Source organism: Tenrec ecaudatus, chromosome 1 (genome assembly GCF_050624435.1).
Source record: "Tenrec ecaudatus isolate mTenEca1 chromosome 1, mTenEca1.hap1, whole genome shotgun sequence".
Lineage (NCBI taxonomy): Eukaryota > Metazoa > Chordata > Mammalia > Afrosoricida > Tenrecidae > Tenrec > Tenrec ecaudatus.
Window position 1 is genome coordinate 162,510,007 of NC_134530.1, and position 24,668 is coordinate 162,534,674.

General features: G+C 43.2%; 1 pseudogene; it reads left to right on the forward strand.

Moving 5' to 3' along the window:
- The first annotated feature begins 18,127 nt into the window (after positions 1 to 18,127).
- Positions 18,128 to 22,969, forward strand: LOC142437610 (large ribosomal subunit protein eL13 pseudogene; annotated as a pseudogene).
- The last annotated feature ends 1,699 nt before the right edge of the window (positions 22,970 to 24,668 follow it).

Below are 24,668 nucleotides of genomic sequence, written 5' to 3' on the forward strand. Positions count from 1 at the left end.
ACGGAGGTTCCCACACATGATGCACTGCAGTGTCTCCCAGCACAGCCCTCAAACAGAGCTACAGAGTGCTTTAAAGCAGTGATGACTTTCACGCAGGATTGTAAAAGAGGTGTGCGTAGTCCAGGTGTGGTGAATTATCACACATAAGATTGGAACGAGCAGGTCATTGAGGGTAAAAGATACTCAATGAGCATATAGTACAGCTCCTCTTTTTCTTAATTTTAAAAATAAAACTACTTTGTAGGTCCATTTGGGGTTTTTAGGTCTATAATAACCTGAACGAAAGATTTTTAGACAGGTTTCTCCAGAGACAGAGAATTCAGCAGAAAATTTCAAAGAGGCTACACAGATCTCTGGGGCCCCAGCCCATTTTATGACAGATTGGATGACCTGTATTACTAAGGGAGTGTAAGGCAGCTGACAGGCAGCACCTGTGTCATACACAAACACTCCAACTAGTTCTGGCAAGAACTCCAGAGATGTTTGGAAACCGTATGAAGGAAATTGTCCGACAAGTCATTGCCAGGTGATGAGTAGTTGTCAAGCCGGCAGGAGAAACGACGTCACCAGCTCTACGCGTATGTTGAGGTAGCTGCACATTCCTGCTGATTTCAGTGAGAGCGCAGTCTGAAGATTACACTGACCCAGTCATAATTAAATACGCTGATCCTGAGGGAGGAAATAGATTCTAGGATACACACCTACATTAAACATAACATGGTTTCAGTATCCCAAAATGGAGTTTGGTAGAGAAAAATCAAGCGCTTCAAAGACATGCCTAGCTGTTGAGCAATTAATTCTATTCTAATAATTTATTTAGAAGACATTCATGTATGATTATAAAGATTTGAAAATAGGGCTATTTATTTCAACATTGAATCTAGTAGTAAACAGATGATAAGACCCTAATGAGTATCAGAACACACATTGGTGAATGGGGGGTGGCCGGGGAGTGCTATCCCACAAAGTCACCAAGTCCCTAGACTTCTATCAACATGTCATCTCCCAGGATCCTTTCCTTCAGGCCACACATAGATGTGCAATATCTCACAACGTGCCACAGACGACGCTTTTGGTCATCAAATAAACACGTTCTCCCTTTCACATTCACCTCTTCCTCCTCATCCTCTGTCTGAAATCTCCAAGTGATGTATAATCTCCTGCATTAGGTCCTTATATGATTCTTTTGAACCAGAAATTTATGGCTAAAATTCCACCCCTCTCCCCATTGCAACATGTCACCTTTAGCAGGACAAAATTCGTTCTTAAAAGCTTCTAAGTGGCAGGTGAAAAATGAGAGCCATTGGTTCTCAGCAAGTCCGTGATCAGATATGTGATTTTAAAATATTCTCTCCCAACTTGTTAATCATCTTGGTGCTTTGTTGATGGTGACACGTGAAACACACAAATTTTAAATTTGTCTACTTTTGTTTTGTTTTCACTTGTGCATCTTGTGTGCCTAACTCGTGGTAGTACAGACTCTCCCTAAGTTTTCTTCTAAGATTCTTACAGCTTTAGATCTTACATTTAGGTCTTGATCTGTTTTAAGGCTTTTCTTTTTGTTTGGAACATTGTCCGAGTTCTGTCACACGTGGCTGTTCAGTTGCCCAGTCCCATTTGTTGAAAAGACTATTTTTTTCATGCTACATCCTTGTCAAAACTAAGTCGATTGGATGTGTGTGTCTCAATTCTAGTCCTTGGATCTATTCTTGTGTCCACTTTGCCGTCTCACTTACCATTGCTTTAGAGTCAGTTTTAAAAGTGGGAATCATGTATCCTACTAATTTTTTGCACTTTTCAAGATTGGTATTGCTTCTTGAAAACAAAACAAAACAAAACAAAAACCAATTCACTTCCATCCAGTGGATTCCAACTCATAGTAACCCTGTCAGAGACTAGAACTGCCCCATTGGGTTTTCAGGGTGTACATCTTTATAGGAGCATCAATCCTCATCTTTTCCTGTGGAGTGCCCAGGGGTTCAAACTGCCAACCCCGCCATTAGCAGTCCAACTCAGAATCCCCTGTGGCACCAGGACTCCCTTTACCACTTGGATCCTTTGGAATTCTACAAACATTTTCAACTCAACTTATCAATTCCTGTGAACAACTCAACTAGGATCTTTCTAGGAATTCCATTGAACCAAGATTGAAACCACAAGGAAATATCTCTAACACTTTATAAGGATAAATAAAAGAGAGAATAGTAGCAATGACTATAATATAAAATGTATAATCACTCTGGAACAATATAAAAAGAGACTTAAAATAAGGCTCAGCAATTACATTTTTGAGCTGTATGTTTTCACATGAAAGCCGAGACTTGAAATTTCACTACAGCATTATTTGAACTCTCTCCAAACTGGAAACTGTCAAGTGTCATTCAATGTGTAAACGGTTAAAGACAAGGTATGCCGGGGCATAGATTCATCAACACACAGGAACAGGCTATTGATAGACATGTCTTTCAAAGCCCACATAGAAGAAGCACACCAGCCTGTGCGATCAAGAGGTGCCAAAGGGATCAGTTATAAGGCATCATCAACAACAAAAAAATCTTACCATAGTGAATGAAGGGGGAAGTGCAGAGTGGAGAACCAAAGCCCATTTGTTGGCCACTGGAGATCCCCTCACAGAGGGGTCTAGGGGAGGAGATGAGTCAGTCAGGGTGCGATGTAGCACCAATGAAGAATACAGCTTTCCCCCAGATCCTGGATGCTTCCTACCCCCCAACTACCATGATCCAAATTCTACCTTGCAAGTCTGGATAGGGCAGAGGTTGTACACTGATGCATACAGGAACTGGAGGGACAGGGAATCCAGGGTGGATGATGCCTTCAGGGCCAGGAGTGTGAGGGGCGATACTGGGAGAGTAGAGGGTGAGTGGATTGGAAAGAGGGAACCGATTACAAGGATCTCCATGTGACCTCCTCCCTCGGGGACAGACAACAGAAAAGGGGGTGAAGGGAGACGCCGGATAGGGCAAGATATAACAAAATAATAATCTATAAATTATCAAGGGTTCATGAGGGAAGGGGAGCCGGTAGGGAGGGGGAAAAAGAGGACCTGATGCAAAGGGCTTAAGTGGAGAGCAATTGCTTTGAAAATGGTTAGGGATTAGGCCAAAGAATGTACAGATGTGCTTTACACAATTGATGTATGTATATGTATGGATTGTGATAAGAGTTGTATGAGCCCCTAATAAAATGTTTTTTAAAAAAAGAAAGAAAGAAGCATCAAGGAAAGTAATGCTGAGTGAAAAAGAAGTCCATGTCAAAAGGCTAGAGATACATAGTTTCCTTTATAGAGGACTCATGAGATAGCAGAACTTTATTGGTGTTGGGTACTGCTGAGTTTGTTCTGACTCACAGGGACTCTGCACAACACAACACAACACAACACAACACTGCCCTTTTCTGTTCCAACTCAACACTTGTTGCCATCCTCGGGCTCACTGTGGTACCCTGTAGTAGTCCATCTCCAGGGTCGGCAAACTTTTGAAACAGAAGAGCCATTCCAACCTCCACAACAATAATTAAAATTTACTCAAGAACTATAAATCTATTTTTATAAGCAAATGAAATCTCCCCTACCTGAAAAATATCCTTCTTCTGTTTACCGATCCTCTACATTGCCAAGAATGATGTCCTACCCCAGAGATAAAGAATGCTCCTTAGAATTGAGAATGGCCAGACTTCATCTCATGTCCATTGGACATAGTATCAGGATGGACCAGACCCTGGAGAAGGACATAATGCTGGGTCAAGTAGATGATCAGCAACAACAAAAAGAAGACCCTCGACTATAGGGTCTGACTCAGTGGCTGCAGTAATAGATTTAGACAGGGCAGCACTTGTGAGGGTGCCACAGGACCGGGCCATGCTTCATTCTCTGTTACATCAGGTTGCTGTGAGTCAGAACGGACGGACTTAACAACACCTAACAACTAAGGTTGGAAACAGATCAGTGGCTGTGAGAAGTTGGGGGTGTGGGTGAGAATAGTAGATAAGCATGATTATAAAAGGTGAGAATGTGGTGAAATATGTTTAATGTGATAATGACTACATGAAGTCAACCTGTGTGACACAATATTATAGCATGATACACATAACATAGAGGAATTCAAACATGAGAGGTGAAATATGACTAATTTCTGTGGATTAACTAATATCAGGTTAATGGCTTTCACATTGTACAATGGTTTATGCAAGATGTTAGCTTTGGAAGATGCTGGGTGCAGATGGTCAAGATGTGTATTTGTTTACATTTTCTGTGAATCTATAATTACTCCAAAGTTAAAAGTTAAAAATACATATGGAAACCAAGAAAAAAAACCTAGCCATACAGAAAAGTGTTGTATAAATATTTTTAAAAATCAATTACACAGTATTAGATGAGATATTAAATGTGGAACAGGTACAAAAATTTCAAATAATAGTCTCTTTAGACCTTTTATTAAAAAATAGCTTTGGGGTGTATTTTGCATTTTTACCCAGGTATGCTTTTATAGCTTCCTACCTAGGTAATTTTGAAAACATTGGTTCACAATTATGAAGATCTTATGCTGTTTAAAAATTTCATTATTTAATATTAAAAATAATATTAACACCATCACCAATCTCGTTAGATTAGAAAACTTATTTGATTATTGAAAAGCTGTCAAGATGACAGTAGCATATGCAAATCTTAAAAAATTTAAATAGTGTTTAGAATCTCTCAATTAGTTACTGACCACATACACTACCAGTTTCTATTACTGTGTAACAAATTGCCATACATGGATGGTATCTGCGCATGACTACACACCTTACTCAGATGATCATAAGGTTGAGTTCAAGGTATTTTCTGCGCTGTATTTTCATCTTGAGACTCCATTAGGAAAGTCATTTTCTTGTGGATCATAGCAGAGTGTTTCATATTTCCTCTGTTGGTTAGAGGACACCGTCAGATCTAAGAAGCCATCCAAAGTCCCGAGAGACAACTCAGTTGCAAACCAAGCTAGCTTCTCCAACGTGGTCTCTTATTTTATGAAACGTGTAAGAGCTCAAGTCTGCTACATTGGTAATATGCTTAATAAAATCCTATCTATGGGTCAGAAAAGCAAGCATGTTACTTTGCGGACTAAGGAGCCCCTGACACAGGGAATGGCATTTTCAATTGCCCCACATGCAGGTGAACGTTGGACATTGAACAAGGAAGACCGAAGATGAATGGATGTATTTTCATTATGTGCTGGGGAAGATTACTGAGAGAACTATGGTCTGTCAAAGGGACAAAGCTGTCTTGGAAGAAGTACAGTTAGAATGCTCCTTAGAAGCATTCTTCATCTCACGTATCAGGAGAGACCGCTTCCTGAAAGGGGGCATCTTATTTGGGGAAGTACAGAGACAGCAGTAAAGAAGACCGTCAGCCAGATGGACTGACACAGGGCCTGCAAGAACTAGCTCTAACTTAATGGAGTGTTGTGAGGATGACACAGGACCAGGTGGTGTTTTCCTTCTGACATGTCACTGTGAGTTGGCACGGACTCAACTGCACCTAACGACAACATTGGTCAGAAACAAGCCAGAGGTTTGGCCTCTATTCAAGGACAGAGGACACTCCAAGGTATGGACAGCAGGTCTTGTAGCGGTCTGCTACAAGAATTTCAGCTCTTTTCCTTAATGTGACAGGTTCACTTTGCCCCTGAGGAAATTTCTGTCAAATACTCCATTCTGTACAATCATAGTTTGACTGTAAGTTGTTCTTTTAAGTAAAAAATTATGTTTCATGAAAGAAGCAGGTATAACTGCTCACAATTCAGTTGTATGAATGGGTTCCCTCCCTACAACCATCAAGCATTGTATTTTAGGAGGCATCATGCCATGTTGTTGCTAGGGAGCCATCCAGTTGCTTCTGACCCACTGTGACCTTCCACACAGCAGAATGAAACACTGCCTGGTCCTGCGCGATCCTGATCATGGTTCCTGTGCTGGAGAGCATGTGACAGCCACTGTGCCAACCACCTGTCTGCAGGCCTTCTTTGACTGCCCTTTTCTGTGCCCAACATGGCTTCCTTCTCCAGGGACTGATTGCTCCCGATAACATGTTCAGAGTAAGAAGGTGAAGTCTCCATCTTTCCCTCTAAGGCATACTTGGGCCATACCTCTTCCAAGACTGATCAGTTTTAGCAGTCTGTGACACTTCCAAATTCTTCTCCAACACCCAACTCAACTATAGAGGTTCTTCTTCAGTCTTCTTTATTCAATATATAACTTTCATATATGCACATGAGGCTATTGAAAATACCCTGGCTTGGGTCAGGCACAGCTTAATCCTGAAAATAATGTCCTTGCTTTTCCATACTCCAAAGAAGTCTTATGCAGCAGATTTACCCAGTACGACAGGTCTTGGTCTCTTAGCTGCTGCTTCCCTGAGCACTGATTGTGGATCCATCTGACAACTTCAACCTTTTCTCCATGTATCATGATGTTACCACTGGTCCATTTGTAAGGGTGTTTGTTATCCACTATTGTTGGTTCTCTGTCCAAAGAATTCTTGCTAGTATTTCTTGTAAGTTTGGTCCTATTTTTAAAAAATTATTGCATTTATGCTTACCTGGAAATGTCCTAATAGCATCATCATTTTTGAGGGATGATTTTGTTGAGTATGTGATACTTGCCTGACTTTTTATTTTTCAGTTTTATATACATCATCCAATTTCTTTCTCTCTTTCTTCCCTTCTTTCTGTTTTTTTTTTGAATCATTTTATTGGGGCTTGTACTGGTCTTATCACAAGCCATGCTCATATGTTGCTGTAATCATTTTCAAAACATGTTCTTTCTACTTGAGCCCTTGGTATCCGTTCATTTCACCCTCCCCCACCCTCACTCCCTCATGAAGCCCTGATAATTTATAAATTTTTTTCATGTCTTCCACCAACCACTGTCTCCTTTCACACATCTTTCTGTCTATTTCCCTGGGAGGGGGTAATATTTCTCCTTTTCTCCACCTACCTTCTCCTTACCCTCCTTGTATCACTACTCTCAATATTGGTCCTGAGAGGTCTATCTTCCCTGGAGTCCTTGGGTTTCCAGTTCCTGTCTGTACCAGTGTACATGCTCTGGTCTAGCCAGATTTGTAAGGTAGGATTGGGATCATGAAAGTGGAGGAGGGAGGAAGCATTAACGAACTAGAGGAAAATTGCATGTTTCATTGGTGCTATACTACACCCTGACTGGCTCATCAAGGGGATGTCCAATTATCTACAGATAGGCTTTGAGTTCCCCACTCTGCACTCCCCCTCATTCACATTGATATGATTTTTGTTGCTGTTGTTGCTCTAGGTCTTTGTGCTTGAGACCTGATCCCATCAATATCTCGTGATCACACAGGCTGGTGTGCTTCTTCCATGTGGGCTTTGTTGCTTCTGAGCTAGATGGCTGCTTATTTATCTTCAAGCCTTCAAGACCCCAGATGCTATATCTTTTGATAGGCGGGCACCATCAACTTTCTTCACCACATTTGCTTATACACACGTCTGTCTTCTTTTTCGTATGCACCCATTTTGTCTCAGCAAGCTTTTTGGAAAGGTGAGCATCACAGAATGCCGGGTTATGAGAACAAAGTGTTCTTGTGTTGAAGGAGTGCTTGAGTTGAGGCCCAACGTCCTAAATACTTAACATATAAAAAATATGTACACAGATATATTCCCTCTCATTATATAAAAATATATTTACATGTGCACATGCCTGTATTTAGAACTCTATAAATGCCCCTTTCCTCCTACTTCTGCTTCCTCCATATCCTTTTACTTTCCTTTTGTCCCACTATCATGTTTGACCTTATTTTGGGTTTCAGAAAGTAGATAAAAGGAATTAATGAAACTTATTACTTTCTTGTGTGCATGGTTTCTGTTGATCCAGAGTTCAATCTTATTGGTTCCCCCTTTTAGGCAACATTTAACCTTCTCTTTAGTTTTGGAAAGTATGATTATGATATGTCATGGCGATTTTCTTTTGAGGTCCACTCGAGTTCATTCAACTTCTTGAATGTATATCTTCTTGTCTTTCATGATACTAGGCAAGTTTTCTTCTGATAACTCTTCAATAATTTTGTTGTGTTTTTTTCTATTTTCATTCTAGAATTCAGATCACACAGAAGTTATTCCTCTTGATAGTCCCCCATATAATTGCTAGGTTTTCTTCCATTTTCCCCCAAATTATTTATCTAGCAAATTAGTATTGAGAGATTTGTCCTCAAGCTCAATAATTAATTTATTCATTGATTCAATTGTGCTCCTTTGTTCTTTTGATGCATTATCTGTTTCTGAAGTGTTAGAATTTATCTTCTGAATTTCTGCTTCCTATTTTCTTTTTACTTAATCATTTTATTGGGGACTCATACAACTCTTATCACAATCCATGCATCCATCCATTGTGTCAAGCACATTTGTACATTTGTTACAATCATCACTTTCCAAACATCTTCTTTCTACTTGAGCCCTTGGTATCAGCTTCTCATTTCCCCCCTCCCTACATGAATCTTGATAATTTATAAATTATTATTCTTTTTTCATGTCCCACACTGACCAATGTCTCCCTTCACCCACTTTTCTGTTGTCCATCCCCCTGGGAGGGGGTTATAAATAGATCATTGTGATCACTTCCCCCATTCTCCTCCACCTTCTCCTTACCCTCCTGGTATGGCTACTCCCATTGCTGGCCCTGTGGAGTTTATCTGTCCTGGATTTCTGGAGTTTCCATCTCTTATCTGTACCTGTGTACATGCTCTGGCTTAGCTAGATTTGTAAGGTAGAACTGGGCTCATGATAGTGGAGGCGGGAGGAAGCATTCAAGAACTGGAAGAAATGTATATGTTTCATCAGTGCTCTACTTCACCCTGACTGCTTATCTCTTCCCTGAGACCCTTCTGTAAGGGGATGTCCAATTGCCCACCAATGGGATTTGGGTCGTTACTCCACATACCCCTTCATTCACAATGATATGATTTTTTGTTCTGGGTCTTTGGTGCCTGGTATCTGATCCCATCAACATCTCATGATTACACAGGCTAGTGTGCTTCTTCCATGTGGGCTTTCTTGCTTCTCAACTAGCTGGCCACTTGTTTATCTTCAAGCCTTGAAGACCCCAGATACTATATCTTTTGATAACCGGGCACCATCAGCTTTCCTCACCACATTTCTTTATTCACCCACTTTTTCTTCAGCAATTGTGTCTGGAAGGTGAGCGTCATGGAATGCCAGATTAATAGAACAAATTGTTCTTGCATTGAGGGAGTACTTGAGTGGAGGCCCAATGTCCATCTGCTACCTTAATACTAAACCTATAAATATATGCACATAGGTCTACTTCCACATCCTCATATAAAAATGTATTTACATGTGTACATGCCTGTATTTAGACCTCTATAAATGCTCGATGTCTCCCAATTCTTCTATTTCCTTTTACTTTCCTCTTTTCCCACTATCATGTTCAGCCTTCATTTGGGTTTCAGGAATTCCTCTTGGTTACATTGCCCTTGGTCAAACCCTATCAGGCCTCCTAAACCTTCCTCGCCATTGATTGTAAGTCACTTGTTGTTCCATTGTCCCTTGGAACCTACTTCCTCTCTCCCCCTCCCCCTCTCCCATGTCCCCCCAAAACTGTCGGTCCTGTTGTTTTCTCCTCTTGATTGTTTTTCCTGCTTATCTTATCTGGATACATATGTAGACACAATAATATACACAAAAACAAGACAAAGCAACAAAAGAAAACAAAACACAACAACAAAAACTGACAAAAAGAAAGAAAAGCCTGTATATAGTTCAAGGTCTGTTTGTTACCTTTAGGAGTGTTTTCTGGTTGAGTTTGATGGGGTGCCATGCCCTGGACTCACAGTCTATTTTTGGTATTTGTTGGGGACTATATTGCTCTCTTCCCCCTTAATGTTCTGTTTTATACCCTTAAGGTTTCTCCCCAGAATGATGGGTCAGACTGTGCACAATTCCCGCACTGTGTCACCAGTGCTGTCCCCCATAGCTCTATGGATCAGTAAGGGACATCGTGTCTCCTGGTAGGGCTGACCCTATGGTCCTCTCTGGGCATTGGCTGCTCTGAGCAGGAATATCATCCTCAGGGCTTGGTGGGCCAGAGTGTGTTCCACTCTCTCTTCCTCCCCCTTCATTTGCTCCCGTGTGCTCTGATCAGACATGTCCTTCTCCCTGAGCTGTAGCTTCAGCACTGTCCTCTGAAGTGAATTCTATTAGTTCCCAGCTTCATGCAGTATGTTGTATCCACATCTTGGAGCACCAGGTTGAAGTCTGGTCCCTCTTTCCCTGTGGAGACATAAACAATCCCCTCCCCTTGGGTGGACTAGTGCCCTGTTTCCCTACTACCCATTTCTTTCCCACCCCACCCCTGCTTTTTAGTTGGCTACTATATGTATCCTTGGATTTGTTCTGGCACCTGCCATAGTACCTGAACCTCACCCCAGGAAGGTGTGTATACAGTAGCTTTTCCCCTGTTACCCTTTTGAATTTTTAAGTTTACCTCAGCAGACTCATGTTGTACTTTTCCTTTTGTGCTTGGCTTACTTCGCTTGGCAAAATTTCCTCCAGTTCTTACTATTTTCAAACTTTGCATTTATTTGTTTAGTTTGCTCTTGCAGTGTTTTCCTGAATTCTTCTAAATTTATTGTCTGTATTTTTCTTGCTATCTTGATCTTTCTATCTTTTGAAGGAATCAAAATGCCATTTTTTGCATACATTATTAGGTAGTTCCGACATAATTTCTTCCTTGGAAAGGTCCTCTAGCTCTGTATTTTGATCACTTTTCAAGCCACTCTTTCATGGTGTGTGTGTGTGTGTGTGTGTGTGTGTGTGTGAACTGAAATTACATAGTTTCAGAAACAGTGTGGCATTGCTATATTTGTACATAACTGATGATTCTATGTAGGTGACACTTCAGTTGGTGACATCACTTGTCTCCTGGTATATGTGATAGATAATATGTGTACAATGTGCTTCTTGATCATTTTCTCTAAGGCTTAAGGTTCAGAATTAGCATCCATATCTATTTTATATGGTGTCTTATGTCTTTGTGGTGGAGGGTCTGTACAGTGTGTCTGTCTTGTCTACAACCTTGCTGGAAATATATTCCATGAAGCCTATGGCTGGCAAAATATCAAAACATAGAATATTTGGAATGCAAATGAGATGCCCAATACCCCATGAAGACCATTTCTACATCCTACATTTATGAAATAGCAACTGGGATCTTAAAACCTACAAGCCATCTGCAATACAACTATTATTCTTTCTCTTCCAGAGCAAAGAAGAGTGAAGAAAATTAAAAACTCAAATAATAATGCTCCAAAGAACTAATACACTACACAAACCACAGCCCACACTGCCCTAAGACCAGAATAACTAAATAGTGCCTGCCAACACTACTATTACCTAACACAACACTGCTATCGCTTACATTATAAGGTCCTGAAAAGAGTGAGAGGGAGAAAAAAATGTTTAAAAAAATTCAAAATCATGAAAAAGATCAGACTTAGTGGAAATACAGGGACTGCTGTAACTCCCAGGTATATGGACCTTGGATCCCCTTCAAACCTGGAACTGAATTCACCCCTAAGAATCAAGTTCCAGCAAAATAGTTGACAGATGTATAAATTGAATAACAACACCAGGGAGGAACATATTCCTCAGAATAATCAACTACATGTGACCAAAAGATCAACATTTGCTCAAAAAACAAAATTCACAAGTCAGAGAATGGAAGAAAAGAGGAGCAAATAGAAACAGGGAACCCACAGAGACAGTGGAAAGAATGCCATCCACCTGGAGTTCCCAAGCAAGGCTCAGCCCCTCCTAGACTCCTGCCACCATTGAAAAGTGTCGGTGTGAAAATGCCATTTGCTTGGAGAGGCAGATTCACCCCAAAGCCACAATTGACTCTCTTTGGCAACCGTGCCGCTCAGCACTTTTGGTAAAGAAATCAAGCTTCCCAGAAGAGCAGAAAGAACATTTACATTCTCCAAGAAAGCAGGAATAACAAGGAGAAAGTAGAAGTAGAACCCCTAGAGACTGGTGCCTGAGAGGGAGGTCAGGGGAAGAGATGGCCCACCCATGGAAGAGACACCGGCAATAAGTATTCCAGAGCCCAGGACTATAATAAAGGGATCACAGGAGAGTAACCAGGTTCAGGGTTGAAGTTCGGGTCAACTAGGCCCTCAGAGACAACTTGGGAGCACAATGAAAGACAGGGAACCAAGAAGCAGGTTCTGCTGGAGCTAAGAATGCCAGATGAAGCATCAGGGTGTCACCAGAACTCCCTTTGTCAACAGGTCCCAGGGGCTCTTGATTAGGAGAGGACAGAGGTGAACCCGTAGTCCTATAGTTTACGCTTGAGATTGGCACTGGTACCAATCCCCAGGGAGGTGGCTGGTCAAATGCTACCAGAGAGGCAAAGAGCGGAATGAGGCAGAACAAGGAAGCATCTTTTCCTTAATAAACCATAACCATTCTTCTTAGTTAATACCGTGAAACCTGTCACACACTGTCAAATCAGTGTCAAGTTACTATTTCCTTCTGATTCTCCAAGCAGTTTCTGGGTCTTTTTGCTAAGTTAATGCTTCCCACCCGTCTTAAATTCGTTCCTTTCTTTATTTTCTCTTTTCTTCTTGCACTTACTTAGTCTCACTTTTTTTAACTTATTTATTATTAATTGAAAGTCAAAGGGATCAGATATCAGGCATGAAAGACAAACAAAATTTTTAAAGAATCATAGCATTGTGAATGACAGGGAATGTGGAGTGGGGATCCAGGGTCCATCTGTGGGAAATTGGACAGCCCCTTGCAGAAGGGCTGCGGGAGGAGACGAACTAATCAAGATGCAGTGTAGCAATTAAGAAACACACAATTTTCCTCTAGTTCTTGAATGCTTCCTCCCCCTGACTATCATGATCCCAATTCTACTTTACAAATCTGGCTGGACCAGAGGATGTAAACTGGGCCAGACAGGAACTGGAAACACAGGGAATCCAGAACAGATGAACCCCTCAGGACCAGTGGTGAGAGTGGCGATACGGGGAGGATGGAGGGAAGGTGAGGGAGAAAGGGGGAATAGATTACAAGGATCTAAATATAACACCCTCCCTGGAGGACAGACAGTGGAGGAGTGGGTGAAGGGAGACATCAGATGGTGTAAGAAATGACAAAATAATAATAATTTATAAATTATCAAGGGTTCATGAGGGAGGTGGGGTGGGGAGGGAGGGGAAAAATGAGGAGCTGATACCAAGGACTCAAGTAGAAAGCAAATGTTTTGAGAATGGTGATGGCAACATATATACAAATGTGCTTGATACATGGATATATGTATGGATTGTGATAAGAGTTGTATGAGCCCCCAATAAAATGATTTTTTTTAAAAAAAGAAAGGAAGAAAATGGGTCACAAGGCAGATCCAATGATAAGGTACTTTATTTTAACTTACCATCAGTCATAATTGACTTTATAATGCTCTCTGATAGCAAGGCTATCCACACCCCTGGATTACAGTCAGAGGGGATTCGCTGAAGGGTGGAACTTACAAATGGATTTGGGCCTTCCACTCTCTTCCATAGCCTTCTACAAAAAGGGTGTTCATAATTTATGCTCTATAAAAATAAAATTAATACACATCATTCCATAGTTCAATCACATCAAGCAGACTTGTACAATTGCTTCTACATTCAGTTCCCAAACATATTTTTCTTCCTTTCTTTTATACATGAACTTGCAGGTATATAAAATAAGACAACATTCAGCTATTGACGGAAAACCTATAATAACCAGACAATTTGTAAAAATAAAATGCAACTGCTGGCTTTGAAAGGAGCCCTGGTGGCATAGTGGATTATTCACTAGGCTGCCAACTGCAAGGTCAACAGTTTGAATCCACCAGCTGCTCCATGGGAGAAAGATGTGGCTTTCTGTTCCCATAAATCCCTGTAGTCTTGGAAACCCACAAGGAATTTCTATCCTGTCCTCTCAGGTCACCATGACTCCAGCATTGACTCCATGGCTGTGGGTCCGGGTCTGGACTGGCTTGGGGCACTTGGCAAAGGGAGCAGTGATGGTGCTGGGTTGGGGGCTCAGGTTCATCAAGAGATGACAGCACTAAAATGGTATGTGCAGAAAGTGTTGAGTTGGTGTATATGTTTCCTGTTTCCATGTATATTCTCAACAACAATATAAATAAAAAATTACATTTATTTTTCTAAATCCAACACAAACTGTGATGTCATTAGAAATTAAAATTCCTTAAAATTCCAAAGAGGTCCCGTCTCTTTGAAGAGCAGCTAATTTCCACACCCAGGTGTAAAGCATGGCTGAGGTTTCCCAAAGGCCACCCCTAAGAACCGATTGTCTCCTTAAGACATCCTGGGTCAGTGACCTCAGGGTCAACTCACTGTGAGTAATGGGAGTCGCTGCTGTAAGACACAGGCAATTGCAGCTCTCTTGCCCCTGTGCCACACCCAGAGAAGAGAGACACAGGGTCTTTAGGACCATGCCATCACCTCGCACAGATCCAGTTCATCCTGCCTATCCATCCGAGGAGCCTCTGCCACCCTGGTTCACATGGCAGCGGAATGTTTCCTCGGAAGTGAGGCCAACTCAGTTCAAAAGGAGGCGTTTCAGCCTTCTCTTGCCCCTCCCAAGACTGGATCTACTTGAGAGATGACGCATCAGCTGATTCACCATCCCCATGGTCTTCCAAAAGGACCCAAAATGCCAATTGTTTGCCTCCATAGCCACTTCAAATATTCAGCAGTACCACAGGGTCAACACGAAGCATGTTCCTGCACGAGGGGAATGTTGGGTTCCAGTTCTTGCAGGCCCAGCAGAACTTCCTGCTGATTTAATCTCTTCCCTCCCCAAAGCCTGCTGTACATAGCAACCCCAACACGCAGGATGGGTAGTGTGGATACACCCAGGTGACATCCGTGTTAGGTAGCAAATGCCAAAAAATAGTAAGCCCTAGATTTTCAGCACAAAAGTTGGAATGAATAAGGAAGTGGTTCCCAAATCCCACTTCCTTAAGGCAGGGCTCACTTGTTATATAAAAATCCCACTGGCCAGAGCCCGACACCAGACTAGAGCGACAAGAGAGCTCATTCTTCAGTGGACTAGGTGAGTGTCCCCACTGAGAACTTCTTATACTTTATGTTGGATGTTATGTGTTCTATTGATGGGGATTTCTTTGGCAGTGTAAGGAATTTAAAACATTTTAAGGAAACTGCAGTTCGCATGTAGTAGATGTTTTAACATATACTTTTATCTGTTTTTGTTGTTGTTGACAATATCTTAAGAGGCCACAGAAGCAAATATTTTGTGAACAAATGTAATGAAAACACAATAGAAAATTGTCACAAACTCTTCGAGGCTCTTCATAGACAGTAAAATATATACCAATTCAACAGCCTCTACATAGACCATTTAGTTATATTGATGACGTGTATTGGGGTTGTGTAACCATTGTCTTCCTCCATTTCTGAGTTGCTCTCCTGTTAACATAAATTCACTGTCTCCTGTGGTTCATTTCTAATCTATGAGCACCTTTTGTCAATTTATTTATATTGATAGTTCCCCAAAGAGCACAGTGCTCAAAGCAGACATCTATTCCTATTTCAGTGAAACTATTGTTTGGTTGTAAGAAGACAACAGAGGATATTTTGGGCTTAAACTTTAAACATTTCCTCAGGGGAAAGTTTCAAGAATTCATCCAACTTCTGTGGTTCCAGAAGACTTGAGTGCATGAGAAGTTGAAATTCAGTTCTGTATTTCTCTCCGCTTGATCAGGATTTTTTTCCCCTATAGAATCTTGGATCACAATGTTCAGCAATTGTCACTGGGCATGGTCCAGTTCTGATCTCGTGGCAAAGGATGCAGTTATTCGTGGAAACAATTAGCCACACATCCAATACTGTTCTCCTATTCCTGATTCTCCTTTCTCTATTGCTCTGGGTAGATAGGAACCAATTATCATGTGCTTGGTGTCCCAGGCACTATGCATTGATCTAAGAGGTATAACAGAGGCACTTCACAGGTTATTAGGCCAATTAACTGGGATGTTCCACGTGCAGTGAATTTTATAGATTTTCCCATATGCCAGTATATCTGTGCAACCTGCTATCGGAGCGAGGGAAATTATTTCCGGGAGCATCTCTTACACTAGGGCCCTTTCAGGGATGCTTTTGTTATCTTACTCACTTTGAAATCAGGGTTGAAGCTTTGCAATAATAAAGGCTCTGTACTAGGCAACTTGGCAATTCAGACATAGGCGATGGAAAATGGTTACTCAGAAAGCAGGCAGGGCAAAGGCATGTGGTCCAGGGCAACTGGGAGGAGCCCCATGAGGCGCACACTAGAGGCATGGGGCGGGAAGCCGTCTGGACCACGTGCACACACAGGGGACTCTGGACAGTGGAGTGTGTGGGGCTCAGCAGAGGTCTCTAAAGGGTTTCCTGGTGAGAGCCCCGGCACTATATGGGTTGACCGTGAGTGGGTAGACTTAGAAGTTTTTCTATATCACAAATGTAAGCTATCTAAACCCGGGGGCCTCACATCCATCCTGGGGCTCTACTGCTGTGTTCTGTTTCAAACACAGTTAGTTCGGTGTGCCTGCAAGACAGCAAGCCCAGTGAAGGGCCTGGGGCCTTCTCCTCTGGAAAAGCACAGGAATTAACAAAGCACCCGCTGAGCTAAAATTTAAGAGAACAAAAAAAAAAAAGACGGAGAGGCTCTCTCTTCTGAGAAAGAATGAAAGGAGGGCTATTTCATCTTTAACTTATCTTCCCCTGTTTACCAAACATTGATTCGCCTGTTCTTTCTCTAGGTCAGCCACCTTTGAATCATGGATTCCCATCAAAAGAAGCAGCCCTTCACCCCGCCACCTCAGGTTTATGAGCAGCAGGTGAAACAGCCATCCCTGCCTCCACAAGAGCCATTTGTTCCCATCACCACGGAGCCATGCCTCCCCCAAGTCCCACAACCGGGAGAAACCAAGGTTCCAGAGCCAGTCTACCCAAAGGACCCAGAACCATGCCCTCCCAACCATCCTGATCCGGGCCACCCCAAGATCCCTAATTCAGGCCAATATCCAGGCCCCTCCCCAGTGACTCCAGGACCAGGCCAGCAGAAGACCAAGCAGAAGTGATGTAGCCTTAAGACCTGCCCTGGGGAGCTGACCACCGGATGCTGAACATCTTCCAATCTGCTTCTGTATCTTAATTGCTTGTAGACCTTGTAATCATTATGTCGTCAGGCTGAGTCATTGTCTCTATCTTACTTCCACCCTAAACCTATTGGTTGAAGCTTGCCCTTGCACATGCTGAGGAATGTCCCATGGACCTCTGAGTGGGCAGGTGTTACAGCTTTTGCTGCTCTGCAACTGCTTGAGGTTCATGTGAAGAAGGACTCTGGATGGAAACCAATGTAGGCTTCCTGCTCTGCCCTCCCGTCCCCGCAATTAAATCACTTTTCATTGTAATCAAGCTGTGTGTCTCACTGACTTCTTCTGTGCCCTTCCTTCACTCCCTTCATATGTGAGGTGCTATAAAGAGAGACAGAGAAAGCACCACAGGGTCTCTCTGCTTACCACTCTGGTACAGAGCTCTCTGATTATAGCAGGGTTGCCGTGGGTCATGCTTAGAGGCTAGTTCTGGGTTGTCAACAGGTATTGAGGAATGGTACCAACAGCCCGATACTTTGGACTTCACAGTTAGTTGCCTGTGACTGAACCGAGTCTCGGTTCTGTGGGTTCTTGTTCCAAACTGACTCTGATCCTTCTGCCCATAACTTCTCCCTTATTCCAAACAAATATTACCTCTATATAACTTGAACCTATTACTACATTTTTCTATATTTATTTTCCTTCATATGTGCCTTGTCAACGTATGGAGACAAACCAACAAAGAAGCTTACATTTTTGCACATATATATATATACACATCTCTGCAGGAGATATTATGCTCATGTTCTTATCATACAAACATGGAGAGAGAGAGAGAGAGAGAGAGAGAGAGAGAGAGAGAGAAGGTCCATATAGCGTCTCTTCCAGAATAATCCACAGGGAAAAAAAGGTTCGTTTTAAGTAAATGGCAGAAGGAGAATGTGATCAAGGTGAGGTGAACACTGGAGAAGTGCCTGAATTGCCGGTGAGCTTTAAAATGTTAGGAGTGAAAGGAGACTTGAGCAGCACTTCAATTGTGTAAGTCATGAAGCTCAAACCCAGAAAGGAGGAGACAATTAGTGATGGGCACCCAGGAACCCTGTTTCTGAATCACACCTGGAGCCCAAGTCTCCAGACCCCCGGCCATGCATGGCTCTTTTATCTGTGCTCACTCTAGAGTTGGGGGGATCCCTAGGTTTGCAGGATTGTGTTGAGCAGGCCTGGGGTGTCCATGATATGGTTCTTGGAATAGAAACGGCAACACAGATTTCAGAGGGACTGCAGAGATCATGAAGGAGTGCTGGCAGTGCTGTTGTGTGAACATCAGGTTGATAACCACTCCATGGGAGAAAGATGAAGCTATGGGCCCCTATAAAGATGTAAAATTTCAGAAACCCTATCTAGAGACACTATGAGTTGGAATAACCCAATGACATTGGCTTTGATTTTGGTTTGGACAGTAGTCTTTGGGGAGCAAATACCATTTCCTCGACAGGTTATGTGGTCCATGCTATCAAGAGGGCGTGAGGCAGATGACAGAGCATTGGTGTGTGTGTGTGTGATGCACAAACATCCCGGGTACACTTAGCAAATACTCCGGAGATATTTGGAAACTGTAACACAGAAATTATGATGAGTAGTTGATGACTACCACTGATCTGAGAGATTCGCATCACATGGGTCTATAAGCTATGAGTTGGCTTCACATTACTGCTAATTTCAGTGATGAAAGAGTGTAGAGATAACTCCAGAGCCAATCACATCACTTAGGCTGATCCAGAGTGAAGAGATGGTCCTGTGATGCAAGCTATGATGAGCGTGAATTAGAAAAGAGTCAGAGGTTTTAATAATATGCCTGATTCTTTTTTGCCACCAAACCTAGTCTCTAAGTGTAATTTTAGGAAATATTCATGCGTGTACAGAAAGTTTTTACACAGAAGGGTGTTCATTTCAACATCATCTCTAATAAATCAAATCTGGCAACAGTGAAAATGCTTATTAAGAGTGAATTTACTCAGTAATTGATGGGATCTCGGTGTTGAAATTACAGCACAACCATTTAAAAGATTGTTAGAAGAGCACTGATTCATACTGGAAAGTTCTCAACTTATGCTGATAAAACAGCAGCTTCCAAACCATATGAACAATAAAATGCATCTTTGTTAACATGAATGCATATAAGGTGGTGGGGGAAAAAAATCAATCTTGACATTAATCTGGAAACATGTAAACTGTGGATATTTCATTAGAGTCTATTTTGTTTTTTTTTACTTTGTTTTTCAATGGTAGTGAGTTAAATTCCATAATACTGTGTCATATTTTATTATATTTATCGTGATTTCATAACTTTTGGGGGTGCCCACCATGTCTCCCCATCCTAATTCTAGAATATCTGTTAGGCATCCTGAAATATTCCTCTATCTCCTTGACACCCATAAGCCAAAGCCTTCAACCTTGCCCACTGACTTGGAGAGTGCCTGCAGCTCGAGGCTCCGTGGTTTGCCAGGTTGTCACCCACTTGGCTCACCATGCAGAAAGCAGGACAGGGAGGGGGGGATCCTATGTCAGGAGCCCCAGTCCCACCCACACAGAGACTGGGAAGCTACAAGTGCCCAGCATGGTGGCTGATGCCACCTTGTGTGGGTACGGAAATCCACGTGGGGTTTATCTGCATGGTCCTGGTTTGTTTTTCTCACCCTTGAATTCCCACTCCCTACTAGGTGCCAAGAAAAGACACTCATTTCGGGTTGAGGGAGAAACCGGTTATTGAAGGTGCTCCTGGAATCCTGCTTTTTGTTTCTTCCTTATTTCTGACTCAGAAAATCTCATTCACGGGTGTCTAGATCAGCCACTTTCCTAATCTCTTCCTTGCTGGTCTCTATCTGAATGCACTCACTTCTCCCCCTTCTTTTCTTCCTGTTTCCTCTTAGTCTCTGTACCCAATCCCAACCCACAAGTGCCAGCATAGGCTCTTTTTCAGAACCATGTGGCCTCTCTGGACTTTGGGGATTTATTGGACCCCTTCTGGTCCGATTCACAGGCATAGCTGTCAGATGTACCACCATTTGTGCCACACTACCAACATTTCCCATAACATCCCACTTTCCGCATGCATGATTATTGGATTCAGACCTGCCTTCTCCAGACTGTTGCCTCAGTGAGTGTAGGAGCCTTCTCCGTCTTGTAAAAGGTTGCCCTGAAGACCCAACCTGTTGCCCGTCAAGCAGTCAGAGGTTATTAAATTTCTGCGGAGGTGCTGAATCACTTATAAATTCACCAAATGCTGAAGTAAATGGAAAGAGACTATTCCACACCTCACTCAGGTAGTCTGCACTATAGGAAGTCCTTGCGTCTGACTCTTCCCCAGCCCCGTTCTGCTTCCTGTACACCCAAAGCATTACAGGCAGACCTAAAGCAGGTGGGTTAAGAGCAAAAGTGATGGGCCAGGAGGAGAGAGCACCCATTGCCCCCTGGGATGGCTGCACGTTGACTCTCTTTGATCTCGGAGACTCTGGGTCACCAAAGAAGGGGCACAGAAGAAGAAGAAGAAGAAGAAGAAGAAGAAGAAGAAGAAGAAGAAGAAGAAGAAGAAGAAGAAGAAGAAGGAGGAGGAGGAGGAGGAGGAGGAGGAGGAGGAGGAGGAGGAGGAGGAGGAGGAGGAGGAGGAGGAGGAGGAGGAGGAGGAGAAGGAGAAGGAGAAGGAGATGAATGAGATGAAGGAGAAGAAGAAGAAGAAGGAGGAGGAGGAGGAGGAGAAGGAGAAGGAGATGAATGAGATGAAGGAGAAGAAGAAGAAGAAGAAGGAGGAGGAGGAGGAGGAGGAGGAGGAGGAAGAGAAGGAGAAGGAGATGAAGGAGAAGAAGAAGAAGGAGAAGGAGGAGGAGGAAGAGGAAGAGGAGGAGGAGGAGGAGGAGGAGGAGGAGAAGGAGATGAAGGAGAAGAAGAAGAAGAAGAAGGAGGAGGAGGAGGAGGAGGAGGAGGAGGAGGAGGAGGAGGAGGAGGAGGAGGAGGAGGAGGAGGAGGAGGAGGAGAAGGAGGAGGAGACGAAGGAGAACCAAAGCCAGAGCAGGAGACAAAATGCCGGACTTCCCAGCCCACAGAGCAAGAAAAGTCAAGTGCTTTGGGGTGGGAAGCTGGCTTGTGAAGTTTTATACTTCTGGGCAATTCATTGAGGGACCTGGGTTTGGGAGCTGGAACTGAGTGCCTTCAGGCTGAAACTTATGGGGAGGTGACATGCCCTACAAGAACTTTGTAACACTGTGTGAGCAGAGCAAAAAGCCAGGCCAAGAGGCTGAGGGCCAGAGAGGCCCACCTTCAGGCACGTCAGAGAAGAAACGGTCCTGATCGAACAACTGTTTTCTGCGCGTTTCTCACATGGATTTTCACCTGTTAGCTTCCCTAACGAGCATGGTAGTCATGCGTGTCATCTGGGAGTTGTGTGACCCTGGCGATGAGTGACTGAACTCAGTCACAAAAGTGGAATGTCTTGGGAGGCATCGTTGGTGTCAGAAGAGAATAAAAGGGGCTGGGGGGTGGAGGCACGTCCGACATCTGCTTTGTGGCAATCAGCCTCGGGAGGCAAAGGAAGCAGATGTAGGCCCCTGCAGTTTTCCTCAATCACTAGGGAAGAATCAGACTTCCTGCCACGCATGGAAAGCCTGAACACCCAACTAGCCGAAGTGTTTTAGATGAAACAGAGAGGGGTAGCAAGTAGAAAAGGACAGGGAGCTAGACAGGCACCGGCTGTGGCCAAAAGGAGGAATCAGGCCACCCCTTTGCCTGGGGAGGAATGCTGAAAGAGGGAGAGCCCTTCGCACCCAGGAGTCTGAGTCCAGGAAGACATGGAAGGCAAGGGCTGTGGTTCAGATCAGCCAGGACTGGGAGAAAACTGGTACGTGGAAGAGCAGGAAGCAGGTTGGAGCCAGCCCACAGGAGATATGTGTATTCCTTGAATGGCACTAGGGAGATTTTGTAGTGCTTTAATCTCCACTGAAGGCAAAATTCAGCATTTTCTGTAAATTGACCATGTGTTCTTGTTTGGAGAGGGAAACGGGGACCATGAAACATGAATCGGCACTTCGGACTTGCCCCCTTTCCACTGGCTGTTCCACTTGGAGGAGGGTCGTAGGCAGCCCAGCCGGAATGGCATGATCCTGAAGCCCCACTTCCACAAGGATGGGCAGCGGCGTGTGGTTCAACCCGTCAGGGTGGAAGATCCGCAGGCGAAAGGCCAGACAAGCGGAAGTCTGCCCCATTAGGCCCACCGTGCGCTATCACACCTAAGTCCTCACTGGGCAGGGGTTCAGCCTCGAAGGACTGAGGGTGGCCCACATCCACAAGAAGGTCACCCATCAGCATCCCTGTGGGAGGAGGCGGAACAAATCCACCGAGACTCTCAGGCCAGAGGTTCTCAACCTGCCAAATGCCGTGGCCCTTTCATACAGTTCCTCATGTAGTGGTTACCCACCCAACCCTAGTTATTTTCGTTGCTACTCCATCACTCCAAGGTTATATGCCTCCCCAGGAAGCCCTCGGTCCCCACCAGAGAAGGGAGACAGCTCTGTGGAGGAACTCCAACTGGCCACGCTGCTGCCTGGCCTGTGATGCCCATACGAAACGTCTACAAGAAGGAGAAAGCTCGGGTCACCACACAAGAAGAGAAGGACTTCAGGGCCCTAGCCAGTCTCCGCATGAGCCAATGCCAGACTCTTTGGCATCCAGGGGAGAGAGCCAAGGAGGCTGTGAGCAGGATGTAGAAAAGAAGTAGAGCTGTGTCTGCCAGGGCCTTTAATAACTCTCTCTCTCTCACACACACATACACACGCACACACACACACTTATAATACACAGCTAAATTCTTAAACCTAATGAAATCTTAAATGTTTTATACTCATCCTGGTTGGTATTTCCACAAAACTGAATCTACATACTAGTTTCATCATCTAACTGGACCAACACACTTTTCCTCCCTTGATGTATTTATTTATTTTATTTTATTTTTTAAATCATTTTATTGGGGGCTCATACAAATTTTATCACAATTCATACATACATACATTTAATGTCAAGCACTATTGTACATTTGTTTCCCTCATCATTCTAAAAACATTTGCTTTCTACTTAAGCCCTTGGTATCAGCTCATTTCCCCCTCGCTCCCTGTTCCCCTACCCTCAGGAAACCTTGATAATTTATAAATTATTATTATTTTGTCACATCTTACACTGTCAGATGTCTCCCTCCACCCACATCCCTATTGTCCATCCCCCCAAGGAGGATGTTACATGTAGATCCTTGTAATCAGTTCCCCATTTCTACCCCACCTTCGCTCCACTCTCCTGGTATTGCCACTCTCACCACTGGTCCTGAAGGGATCATCTGTCCTGGATTCCCTGTGTTTCCAGTTCCTATCTGTAACAGTGTACATCCTCTGGTCTAGCTGGATTTGTAAGATCATTATAGTGGGGGTAAGGAGGCATTTAAGAACTAGAGGAAAGTTGTATGTTTCATTGTTGCTGCACTGCACCCTGACTGGCTTATCTTCTCCCTGAAACCCTTCTGTAAGGCAATGTCCAGTTGCCTACAGATGGGCTTTAGGTCTCTAATCTGCACTCCCGCTCATTTATAATGATATGATTTTTTTGTTCTTTGATGCCTGATACCTGATCCCTTCGACACCTTGTAATCACACAGGCTGGTGTACTTCTTCCCTGTGGGCCTTTGTTGCTTCTCAGCTAGATGGACGCTTGTTTACCTTCAAGCCTTTAAGACTCCAGATGCTATATCTTGTGATAGCTAGGCACCATCAGCTTTCTTCACCGCATTTGCTTAAGCACACATTTGTGTTCAGTGATAATGTCGGGAAGGTCTGCATCATAGAATGCCAATTTAATAGAACAAAGTGTTCTTGTATTGAGGAAGTACTTGAGTGGAGGCCCAATGTCCATCTGCTGCCTTAATAGTAAACCTATAAATATATGCATGTAGATCTATTTCCCCATTATCCTATATAAATGTATTTTCATATGTACATGCCTTTATTTAGACCTTTGTAATTTCCCCTTAGCCTCCTATGTTTCCCCTCTATTTCCTTTGACTTTCCTCTTGTCCCAGTATCATGCTCAGCCTTCATTTGGGTTTCAGTAGTTACTCTTAGTTACATTGCCCTTGATCAATCCCTACCAGGCCTCTCACACCCTCCTTGCCACTGATTCTTGGATCACTTGGTGTTCCCTTGTCCCTGGGTTGGTTAACACCACCTCCTCTCCCATGTCCCCCCAGAACCATTGGTCCTGTTGTTTTCTGCTAAAGACTGTTCATCCAGCCTATCTTATATAGATAGACATGCAGAGATAATAATATGCACCCAAAAAAAGATATAGCAAAAGAAAACGAGAAAAGAGAACAAATTGACAATAAAACCAATGACTAAATAAATAAATATTTAAAAGAGAAAAACCTGTAAATA